Here is a 12,652-nt window from a genome sequence, read left to right as displayed (position 1 = left end):
AACTTCCCAAGCTTTGCATATACTCTTGATAACAAAAGAGCCCTATATGAGCACAGGTTCTTGCATGATGAGAAGGGTGTGAAATCCAATCCCTTTCCATGCAAGCCTATTGATGGGAAATCTGGAAGAAATTTAATGCTGAACCAAAATCTTACAGGCTTCATCTCTAGTGGTGGCATGAATAATCCATTTAGCACATAAAGCAAGGCCTTGTTTCTATGTGGAAAGTTGGCAAGGCCTCGAGATTCTTTTGGGAGACAACAAAAATTCCAAGAAACTCTATGAAAGCCATGATGATCGAAACCAAAAGCCCAGAGGAAATCATAGAGCAATCTTTCCAATTTTTGATGGGAGGCTTTACAAGGAGCCCAACAAGAAGAATAATAGGCATGAGTAGCCACAAGAATTTTTGAGAAAATATGGAATTTACCCCCAAGAGAAAGTGGTATTGTAAGCCAATAATCTAGCTTCTTGGTAATCTTGTCAAGCACTGCATTCCATAGATCAATAGGCGAAGCCTAAAAAGCAAATGGAATGCCAAGAAAGCAGAAGATCTCTTTGTAACCAACCCATTTCCATTCAAACTTACTGAGTGAAATACCAACCAATAAAAAATATATATTTATAAAAAAAAATCCATAAATAGAAGATATATAAATATATTGCTTTCAAACTATATATCTCTCACTTAACGTATTGCATTTCAAAAAGTAAAACAATAATGCAAATAATTCATCTTAAGACCTATGCAAGAACATCTCCTCAAAGATTTAACATAACTCTTTAAGACCTTATATATATATAAAGATAGATATTCAATTTTATATTTATAAAATGTCAAATGAGGGGAAAAAAAAAAAAAAAAACAACCTAAATGAGGAAAAAACTAACTACAATACGTGGTTTATTATATCATGTCTTCTTCCACATGCTTGCTTTCTTTTTCACTTTGAACTAGCTCCACTCACAACTTTAGAGATGTCTTTTGTGCCTCGAAATTATTTCATTGACTTGCGAGCTCAATGAATCAAACTAAAACGATTCCTATGAGGATAGAAAGTAAACTAAACATATTAGATGTCTTAGAAAGTAATAGCCAAAAAATCAGCCATGGACGAATATGTTCGGCTTCTCAGAAAAGGTTGTAGTAAAATGTCAAATATTTGGAATAAAAAGTTACTTATTGGTCTGCCAGTATAGTATTCTTAAATCTCCTGTTCAACATAAGATTAATCGAAGGTCAATTTATATTCTTTGACAACGTTCATTTATTATTCCTTTCATTGAATGTTTAAAAACTGATAAAGCTTTAGAATTGTCCCACCACTCGCAATGTTTATCCTTCATCTGTAATATATTCTCTCTTTCCAAAGACGTCATAAACGTTTTCCTATTGGATAAGAAGAATAATGTAAGTGAAGATTGTGGATAAGATGTTATCGCTTGAGAATATTTTGAACAGTTCCTTCAAAATCGGTATAAATTGGCTTGAAAACTACTGAACAAACAGAATCCAAACCTTTTCTTCTGTTTGAATGGATGATGGATAATATAATTGTTTGTTTTCGCTGGCTTTTTCTCGACTAACCATATGACCTGCATTCCTATAGTTGTAAGAGAGTTGTTTTCCACTACCCTCAAAGGCTTCCTAAATTTGAGAAAAGCAGTGAAAACTTTGCTTTCCTTATGATTTGGGAAGACCCTGGGGGGAGTAGAAAGCTCTTTTCTCTGATGCAAACTAAGATCATCAATGGTATTTTTCCCTCCCTCTGGCGGCTGATATTTTAACAACATACCACAATAAATCCTTACGCGAATGTAATGTAAGATTCATAATACTATGTTTTATTTAGTAATACATGTCTCATTCATATATATCGTACAAGATTTTTCTTGCATCAGGCAACTATTTCAACCGGAATTGACTTTTGTTTCACTTTTCAGAACCGTGTAATGAAAGTAAATTGCGGGACAAATTATGTGGGAATTTATAGAAAAATATGTTCCCAAGATGGGCAAGATAGAATTCTTCTCCATTTTTGTATTTTTATTTGGCAGATGAAAATCTGAAATTGTACATTATGGTGGCATTGTTTTATTTCCATGAAATCTTACTAAATATGTTTTTAGATGATATTTCCATGATAACAAAGTCTGTTATAAACTAATATATAAACTTAAAAACTATAAATTATAATGTAATCATTTTGTAATCACATAGACTTTTTGTCTATATGTTGTTATATATATATATATATATATATATATATATATATATATATATATATATATATATATATATATATATATATATATATATATATATATATATATATATATATATATATATATATATATATATATATTTTTTTTTTTCAATAGTATAAGTATTTTAGTAATTAAATCTACCTCTCTCGTACTTATTGTGGTTGTATAAAATCTTTGGACTATAATGGTCAATGAAATATTTTCTCATAATGATGAGAATCATCTATCAATAATGCTGTCATAAATTTTTACTAGGCAAGAACCAATTTCTAAAGGTATTTGATCTCTTTTACAAATGCAATGGTGAAGTACTAAGCATCATAGAATGAACAAATAAATAGACAAAAGAGAAACAATTCAGTATCTAAAATAATAACAAATGAAGAAATACTAAGAAAAAAAAGGCAACCTAAGATCAGGGTGACTAATAAAAGTGATTGAAAGATCTTTGATTGAGCACTATTTATCGTTAAACAATCCAAAAGAGAACAAACTTTGTTGTAATCAATATTCGAAGCCTCTAAAAAATATAGGGTAAGATTCATCCTTATTTGTATTGTTAATTTTCTAAAGAAAACATTATTTATTACTTTTGAAAGAAAATTATTGTAGCCATGACCCATAAAATAAAGATTGTTGTATAAATTGTTGATTAATCATACTCAAGGCGTTCCATTGACTTCCAAAATATAGGAGATGAGGATATTTTGGTAGGGAGAGCCCAATCTCTCTCCATGCACACATAAAATCTCATAAATAATACAAACTTTTAAAACTTAGTAATGTTACTAGATTCAAGAATATCGAGGACATAATTTTGTCTTTGGAGGAAAATAATGATAGGATTGAGGCTACGCTTAGGAGTATCATTGATCAACATTATAAAATATTCAAGACATTTTTTGATCATGTCAAGATTTTTGTGGATAAGCCAGAAAACTAGGGTTGTCACAAGCCCATTATTCAAGTTGTTGAGGAGAAAGACAGTCTTTGGGATGTTAATTCTAGCCCCAACAAAAGGACTAGAGAATTACTAGAAAGAAGGATCAACCTACACTAATGGAAATTTAGGATGTGAATTTTTTTGCACAAGACATTGATAAAATATAGATTGAAGTTCCAAAACTTCTCAAAATTCTAGCCTAGTTTAGTTTTTTTAATTGGTCTATTTTCATTGTGTTTAATTTGTACTATCATTTAGTTGTTGTCTCTTATGTTGCTCAAATCTCTTTGCTAACTTCTTTTTGTTTTTCTAGTTAGTCTTATTGATTTGCTATGTCTTATTATGCTTAAAATGGTTTATCATTAAGATTTATTTTTCTATAGGGATTCAGGGTCTATTAAAAAAAAACATTCTCTTAACAATAATAATAATAAATTAGTGCCATAGTTTGCCAAATTAATGGAAATAATATTGAAAATATGTTCATTTCAAAACCATAATTCCAACCTAGGGAAGTGAAACTAGACAAGAGATAATATTTTTTTTCCTACAAGTAGTTTCACTTTTTGAGTCTACAAATTTTAGAGTTCAAACACTCAAAGGAAATATCCACACAAAATACATATCAAAATTATTTCCTTCCTTCAGAATAAGGGTATAAATATTAATTTTACTCTTATCATCCAAATTTTTCTACTAAGTAATATTTTGATTTCTATATTTGTTAAAATATATAGGAAGCAATTATTTACCCTCTTGATTAAAGGTTAAGGATTTGGGAGTGTGAATAGCTTTCTTATTCAAGAAGAAAGAAAAACCACAATGAGAGGTGGAAGTAAACCCTCATCTTATGCCAAAAATCTAGTCAACATCCTTAACTTCCAACACGAGCATCTTAAATGAGTTATTTTCCTTTTTGTAAGCCTCTACTAACATATTTGTCAAGAACACATCACCATCACCTTGGTCATATAGATCATTTTCATTGTAAGAATATGAACTCAGTTTTTCATCATCCTAAGACACATCATTCTAATCCAAATATGAAAACTAAATGGGGCATCATACTCTTTTTAAACCTCCTCAAAAGTTTTTCTATGGATAATAAATATTTGTTAGAGAAGACCTCAAAATTACTTTAAATAGAATCATCATCATTATGGTCATTAATAAATTATTGTCTACATGAAAATAGCTACAAATAGTTTGACATGAAAAGACAACCCTGCATCTTGTTTTAAATAAATCTTTTCATAAATCCCTTCACTTAACCACATTGATTCTTAGACAAACAATTTTATATTTTCTCCCATGGAAGAACTATTTATCAATTTTTTTATTGAAATAAGGAGAAAAACTCTAGAAAATATCCTTATCAAAGTTTGTCATCTAAAAGAATTAGAAATCCACAAATTGATATGATAATTTTTCTTATGCAAAGTATAATAAAACTATGCTATCCTAGCTATTTAAACACCTTTAACTTAAATCAGTAACACATACCTTGCTCCTTGTTACAATAATCATCAACACTTGACCTTGGGTGATCCCACTATTAGAAATTTGTTTAGCACTCTCCTCAAGATTTGTGAGAAGGACTTAACCACCTCTTATGTACTATAAGTTGAGTGGTTGTATCAAGCATTTACATAGTAGTCTTTTGGTACAATCGAAATGCCACTCTAAAATGTGGTATTAGAGGTTGGTCATAGGTTTAAATCCTTAGACCCTCAGGTAATGCTAAGGGGGAGATTGTTTGAAATTTATTTCAGTGCTCCCCTTAAGATTTGTGGCAATGGCTTAACTTCCTTCTATGTACTATAAGTTGAGTTGTTGTATCGAACATTGATAGATTGATCTTTGCAGTCATCTAGTTCATTAAGGGAGACTATGCAAAAAGGATGTCAAAAGAGATAGGAGAAAAGATTACAAAAATAGGTGCCTAATACATCCAATTTAAGAAATTCACCTACTTAATGGTAGCAGGTACAATTATAAATGTGAAGAAGATCCTTAGGTATCTATGTGATAGACTCATATTGCTGGAGATTGCATAATAACTTTTGTCTACATGTGAGAGAGTAAGGAAGTAGCATAAGAAGACTTGGGTATAGCCCATCACTATAGGTCCATTTGGTGTTAAATAAAAGTAAGATATCATAACTTTTGAGTGAAAATGGGATTTGTATTTCTTGGAGGATTATAACTCCCTTCATCCATGTTTTGATAACATTGAAAGAAATTAGTACTTGCCAAGAAAATAGTTCAAACATGAAGATGTCATAGAGGATCATTGGATGAATGCAATAGATGACTATGAAATCTAAATTAGGGATTATTGTAGAATGACTCTCTATTTGGTAGGTAGTGCATTGAAAATGAAGGTCCCATTAAAGATTGTGTAGCAAGATACTCAAGAGGTCTTAGATCCCTTGTATAATCAAGATAAGATAAATGGTTGACCTATCACATGAATGCAAAGATTGATAGAGAAGAAAATGCAGATATTAATCGTAGGGCAAGGTATATCCTCTAGTTAACCAAGGAATGGATTAAGAGACCATTCAACTTGGATATGATTCCACAAATGATAGTTTTCCAAGCTATAGCCTGTCCAGTGAAAGGTAGAAGGGCAAAGGTGACAGTTCTAACATTCATAGCTCGGTCTCCAATAAGGTTGGATGAAACACTACTACTAACAAAACCAATAAATATGAATCCAATAACTAGTTAACTCCACTTAATACAAGTACAAGTACACAGATTGAACCATTCTCAATCTGAAAACCTCAAAATACAAGTAAACATCATCCAAATATGATTCCAAAAAGATTCTAAAACATATTGAGTTCAGTACAATAATGGAGTACAATCTCATCCTTAAATTTCTATGTCCAAAATATGGACCCTACAAGCAAATGAATACAGATTCAAGAAGAACTTCAATAAGCATCTTTAGCTACTTGTAAACTCGAAGCACCTGGAAACACAGAGGATGTAACACAAAAGAAAAGAGGACTCAGTACACACTGAGTAGAAAAACGTAATCCATCTGCATGCATGTTAGTCCAAACATAAACATAACCATAATGCAGATATCTATTTAACTATAACACAGTGCAATTCCAAAATTAATATGCAAGAAGTAAACCTTTACTCATTATTGCAAAATTAAACTCGCACTAAGAATAATATGTAAATGAAACATATATATACTAAGGTTTCATCATTATGGCACTAAGATACTGCATCCATGTATGGTATGCTCATAGTCAACACATAACAGGTTTCTCTATTATACGTGTCAACAATAGAATAGAGAAATGCCTTGTTCTCTGTACTTAACCATATAGGTTTAAGTCATAGGTAAGGCTAATTATCTATTAATATGTAATTAACCCACCCAATTTCATTTAATATTATCACTGAGTTTAAATTACTGAATAGGATAAACCATATTCAGCCACCTCAATAAATGTTCATCATAGCTATTCTTAAACACACTTCAAACAGATTTTCTAAGAATGTACATGCTACAGATATAATTCAGTATTCAACATGATACTACATCCTTTAATCTATTCAAACACATCTAAACTTTTCCTATTTCCAAAGTAAATTTTAGACTACTATAACAACAAAATCAAATACTATAATATTAAGAATTCGTAAATACAATTAAACTAACGTCTTAGCTTAATGATATTTACTGATCTTAGTACTATACTATTTAACCCTGCTGTCATAACAATCTATACTTATCCTTTGGAATAGAAAGATAGTAAAATTAAAGTAATTATGATAACAATGAAATTTCATCAAACATATATCATAAATTCACCTTTTATTTGAAAACAACTTTTCTTTTCAATAATGAACTCTAAACAGTTCTGAATTCAAATATATAACAGAATACATCTTTTGAATAAAAGATTTCTATTTCATAACATTTTATCTCAAAGAAATGTACAAATGCTAATGAAATCATTCTTATTAATTATAGCATTATTGATAGATTTCCTATCGTCTAGATTCAGTCAATGCCTATACAGAGATCAATAACAATGATGCCGTTTTAACATCTATATATTACATTATCCAAATGTAAATTATTTTGTTTTACAAAAAGCTCTCGTGTTATATTTTAAGAATTTTACACAACTGTTTAACAATATGTCATTACTCTGTTCTAATTGCACTAAGCTTTCGAAGATAAAAATTAGACACCATATCATAATGTCATTCTCTGTCAATAATAAAAAACAATCAGATCACAAAATCCTTTGAAAATGTATAATAGGAATCAGCTACTACTATTGACAAGTTTTCTGCCATCTGTTCTCACCAATCAAATTACAACCTAAAATTCCATATCAATATTATAACCAATTGTTTACAAAATGCGTCGAACAACAAATTTTTTTTAACAGAATTCAAAATTCACATAAAAATCTTTCTTCTCAAGAATTTTCGACTGTTCAATTTAAGTCTCACAATAAGATCATCAACATAACAATAGTTATGATGTTATAATACAAATCTATCTTCATTTATATTTCAAGGTAATTGTTTAACAAAATCTCGAAGCCATCAAATTATCCTAACCGTTGCTACAAGGTTAATATCTTTAAATTTATTGTTTGATATAATCGTTGTAACTCAGATTTTGACATCCAAATACATACTTAGAACAATGAAATTAGCTATGCAAGAATAACCCCAAAACTCTACTAAGTACAACCCAATACAATTACTTTGTTTGATTTCAAACTGTATGACAAAATGTCTATGTCATAGATTAAAGAAATTTTTTAACTTAGCCACATTTTAATACATAACAGTCATTTTAAATTGTGTTCAACTAAAGTTTCAATCCATAGTTTTTCTATAACTTTATACTCTAAACTTGTATGCAATACTAGGGTAAATAACTGTACCAGAATCAAATGTAAACCATTTGACTAAAAGGCTAGACCAATCCTCATTAACACTATTCGAGACACATTCTCAAAACTGATAACATCCACAGGTCACAATACATAGTGATCTCCAAGATGCATATAACATAGTAAAAACCCATTTGCACACAACATAACCAAACGAAATTTACATTCTCATATTAATTATTCACAGTGATATGTTAAATACAGAGTTTGGCTATATGAAACCAACAACTGTGGGCTATTTGACAATAAACAACAAAGCCCAAACATATCCATGTTGCCCAAGCATACTTCCATAACCTCCCTCGAGTATGGGAACAAACATTGTTCAAAAAAACATCTCCGAACCATGCCTACTTCCAGGCTCGAGAGTTGATTACGCAAATATAATTAAGAACATTATTGAATCATACTCCTAACATTCCTGTTTTAAAATTAAATACAGTAGTAAGAGAGAAAGAAGGGATAGAGAATGCCCCTACTTGAGACACAGTAAATGGCAATGCTTGACACAAAGATCTTCAACAACGCTTGCTCCAAAGCCCGAAATGCCAAATCAAACCTCATTTCTAGACTGAGAACACTGTCTAAAAAGCATACATCCATGATACAGAAGAGACTAAAATGAAAAGCAATGGAAAATCTTTCTATGAGAAAATTAACTGTGCTCATTTTTTCATAAGAAAGTTTCTCCTTCCAACTGAAACCCTTCATGTCGCTGTCTCTTCAACAAAAGAACATAGATGTAACACTTCACAGAGCAAAATGGCCAATTTTCTGGCAATACTTCCATAGAAACCAAACTCACAATTGACATGGACAACCAAGAACTTTAGTGCCTTAATGGCCTCACTATAATGCGCATTCAATGCACTTCAATTCTACTCAGAGTCATGTATACGACAGATTCAAAGACACCACCAAAGTTGGCTTTTAAAAACAATGTATAATTTCTTAAGTTATTGCATTCGAAACCCTTTAGGGTTTTAGGGAAATTAAATCCTTTAATCAACAAAATATATGAATTCTATGAAAGCCATGGGTTATTAAACCCCTTTTAAAAAAAATGCAATTTGTTTTAACTGAATCCAACTTAGTTTTATTTTTATTTATAACACAAGTGAAGATAACATATACAACTTGCCATCATAAAGTTAGATGAATGAAGAAGTATATAAATTCTTAACTCCTATGTAACAATGCTAAACTAAACTTAACAAAGAAAATGCATTAATTGTAATTAAATCATTCATAAACTTTGCTAATGTCCAATAAGCCATGTACTAACATTAATGTTGTCATAAAGAATTTGAATTATGGTAACATAAAATATTTCCAATCATGAAATATAATATGTAAACCTGTATTTAATTAAAAAAATTTCAAATGCTTTATCTGAAATATTTTATCTAATGTCTCTACACAAAAGTAACAAAACTAGAGAATTAGAAATTAATTCTTACTACTTCAGAGAGTAGATAAAGTTCTTAAATTATCAGCAATAGTCACATGTCCCAAGGACATTACCTTAACCAAGTTCTGCAAATGAAAAAACATAACATCTAAAAGATACTTCAAACAATAAAATTTTAATATACAGAAAAACCTTAAGTAGTGGTCAGGCATGACATTGGAAATAGTGCATTAGCTTGATAGAGAAGTTGGATACTTCAGGGTACATAAGAGTAAGAACAAAAGGAAAAGAGCTTCCCCTCAGCATGTTGAGCCTAAAGAAACGACAACTCAAGCACTTGAGAACCAAGGTGTAGAAAATGTAGAAGTCATCCAGACTCAGTATAATCCAATAGTGTCATTGCCAAAACAAGGGCAAGAAGCTAAAGTAGATGCATAGGAAGTTTCTCTACCTTTCCAAGAGGAAGAAGCCTCTCCATTGGCTTTAAAGAAAAGAAAAATGAAAACTCCAGTTAAAAGGACAAGGAGGAAAAAGGTGATGAGAAAGGTTATTCCTTTTCCATTAGTCCCAAAAGTTATTCTAGACAAACAAGATTGGGATGATAAAGACAAAGAGGATAACATTCCTTTAAGTCAAAGGACTTGTCTTGCTAGTGCTACTGAGGTAGAATGGAGAAGGAGCTCCACTATAACACCATCATCCATTCCTAAACAACCTATTTAGGTTACAAATTTGGAGGATGAGCTACAATAATGGATTGATGAGAAAAAGGACCAAGGGGCTAATGTCTTAAAGATGCCAGATTTTGATTTCATTCCTGTAGGCACTAAACTTGTAGGAGATTAGATAAGGGATACACTGACAAATTAAGCTCCACAAGAGGATTGGATTCAATTTCCACTTCAACTACAAGAACCTTTAATTGCTCCACCATCACCAAGTCAAGATTTATCTTGCTTGGATAAAGTTTAAGTCACTCCTCTCACGCTAGGTAATGAAGAATAGGCACAAGCTTTATAGGAAGAAGGACCACAAAAAATACCTATAGATGAAGTATTAGAGGAGGGGCTAATAGATGAGGAACCTCAAAATACTTCCCAACATATAGAGGTGAGGATTGTGGACTCAATAGACACAAAGACACCTGATATGGGTCTCTCACAAAAGGAGAAGACTTTGGAGAGGAGTCATAAAGGAAAGGGCCAAGTGGTACAAGCTCCCTCTTCATCTAAGGATAAGTCTCTATTGGAAGATAATCCAAGATGGTTCAGAAAAGAGGTGATGGTTGAACACAAAAGGCAATTGTATTGTACTAAGGAAGAGGGAATGATAGAATTAATTGAAGCTCTCAATAAACTTGAGCCACCTACAGGTGATGCATGAACATTGGCCTTCATTATGAGTGATAAAATTAGGACTTCTTCACCCATGTTGCTATCCCTTATCTACACATAGAGATTGAGGATTTGACCCAAAAAGATTATTAATAAAGAGCTCTTGCTTGGAAAACCAACTATGGATACTACAAAATTGATGGTCACTAGGAGAATCAAAGAAGTGTTTAGGAACTTAGAACTAGATGAGTCTAAATTTTTAAACCTTTGGAAGAAAAATAAACTCCTAAGAGGTTATTTGCACAAAGTATTTGGTCTGTGGATCTTGAAAAATCCTGAGGATACTTTAGGTGTGGCACTCAATAGGAGAGATAAGGAGAATGTACAATTAGATCCATTTGTGAAGGCTTGTCAAAAATGGCAAGATAGTTCTCAAGAATAAGGTATGCAAAACATACAAGGAAATCTTAAGTTGTTGCACCACATGCAAGTTAATGTAGACAAGGTGGTTGCCATATTGAACAAAGATTTTTGGTTGATGGATGAAACACATACCTGGGGTAAAGACTTGCAAGCATTACAATCAATAAAGGGTTAGAGGTATTAGATGTTGATGGATGTATATATTGCAGATGAGTTTGATAAGATAGATGATTGGATAGAGAAGATTGGGGATGGTAATAAAGTAATCAAAACATTACATGGAGATAGTCATAAGCTCAAGGATCTAGCCCAACAAAAATTTTTGGAGGTAGAGAGACATTACAACAATGCTTGCCTGGACATTTTTGAAGATGATTCAAGGGATAAATTCATGATTGTGCAAGAAATTGTTGAACAATTTTAGAAGACTTTTGAAGAAGCTTCCACTGATGAGGATATTAGAAAGGCATTTAAGATCAAAGGGGAATTTTCAGAATTCAATGTGAAATTGGGAGATTTTGCAGAGCCTTGCATAAAGGTGGGAAACTATTGGCAAAAAGTAGAGGATAAATATGATGCTTAATATTTTCTAGATGCAAACTAAGTAACAAAGGTTATAGAGAAAATCAAGAAAAAATATCTAGACATAGCTTTGGTATGAAGGGGAACAATACCTAGAAGTTAGAATTTCAGTTTTGACACATGGTAAGATTTTGCATTTTTTGGACTTGTCTTCAAAGGTGCACAAGGTGTGCTTCTCCAAAGGTGCACTAGAAGCTTTTGAAGAAGTTAGAGGTGTGCCAACAATCAATTGCCATCTCCAAATTTAGAGCTTTCCATGCACCAAAAATGCATTCTAATGGCAATTCAACTCCTACAAACCTCTAGAGAAGGTTGAGCTTCTATTTTTTGCATCACCAGAGACTCCTACACCATCTAATTATTTTCTTTTTCTTATTTTCTAATGATTTCTATGTTTTAAGGCATGTAAAGGCTCATGCACCCATTAAATAATATAAATAAGGGCGGAGTCCTACTTAGCACTAGTTATAGAGTCAGTTTGTACATAAATAGATTTGTTTTATTAGTTTTAAGCATATATTTGCATGAAGGAATCTCTCACTTTCAACACAAATTAAGGAGAAGATTTCATATAAATTGAGGAATTATATATGTATTCTAGGCCATTATTTTGGTGCAATAATATATGTTATTAGTGCTCTCATTTGGAGTGTAGTTATTTTTGGCTAAGTCTATAGTATTCTGTGAATGTATGTTCATGGAGTGTAATGGAGCCATTAGTTTTGTTGCATTATTTTGATTGAGC

At 31.5% G+C, this 12,652-nt stretch overlaps 1 long non-coding RNA gene across 1 annotated transcript; it reads left to right on the top strand.

The window, feature by feature from the left end:
* The first annotated feature begins 1,523 nt into the window (after positions 1-1,523).
* On the top strand, positions 1,524-2,136 carry LOC149556203 (uncharacterized). Its single transcript, XR_016352338.1, has 2 exons — positions 1,524-1,823; positions 1,945-2,136. It is a non-coding gene; the product is annotated as an uncharacterized LOC149556203 (long non-coding RNA).
* The last annotated feature ends 10,516 nt before the right edge of the window (positions 2,137-12,652 follow it).

This window comes from Cupressus sempervirens, chromosome 5 (genome assembly GCF_028749045.1).
Source record: "Cupressus sempervirens isolate cs-2001-9-10 chromosome 5, ASM2874904v1, whole genome shotgun sequence".
NCBI classification, from domain to species: domain Eukaryota; kingdom Viridiplantae; phylum Streptophyta; class Pinopsida; order Cupressales; family Cupressaceae; genus Cupressus; species Cupressus sempervirens.
Note: the sequence above shows the minus strand (reverse complement) of the source record. Positions and strands in the feature narration are given on the sequence as shown.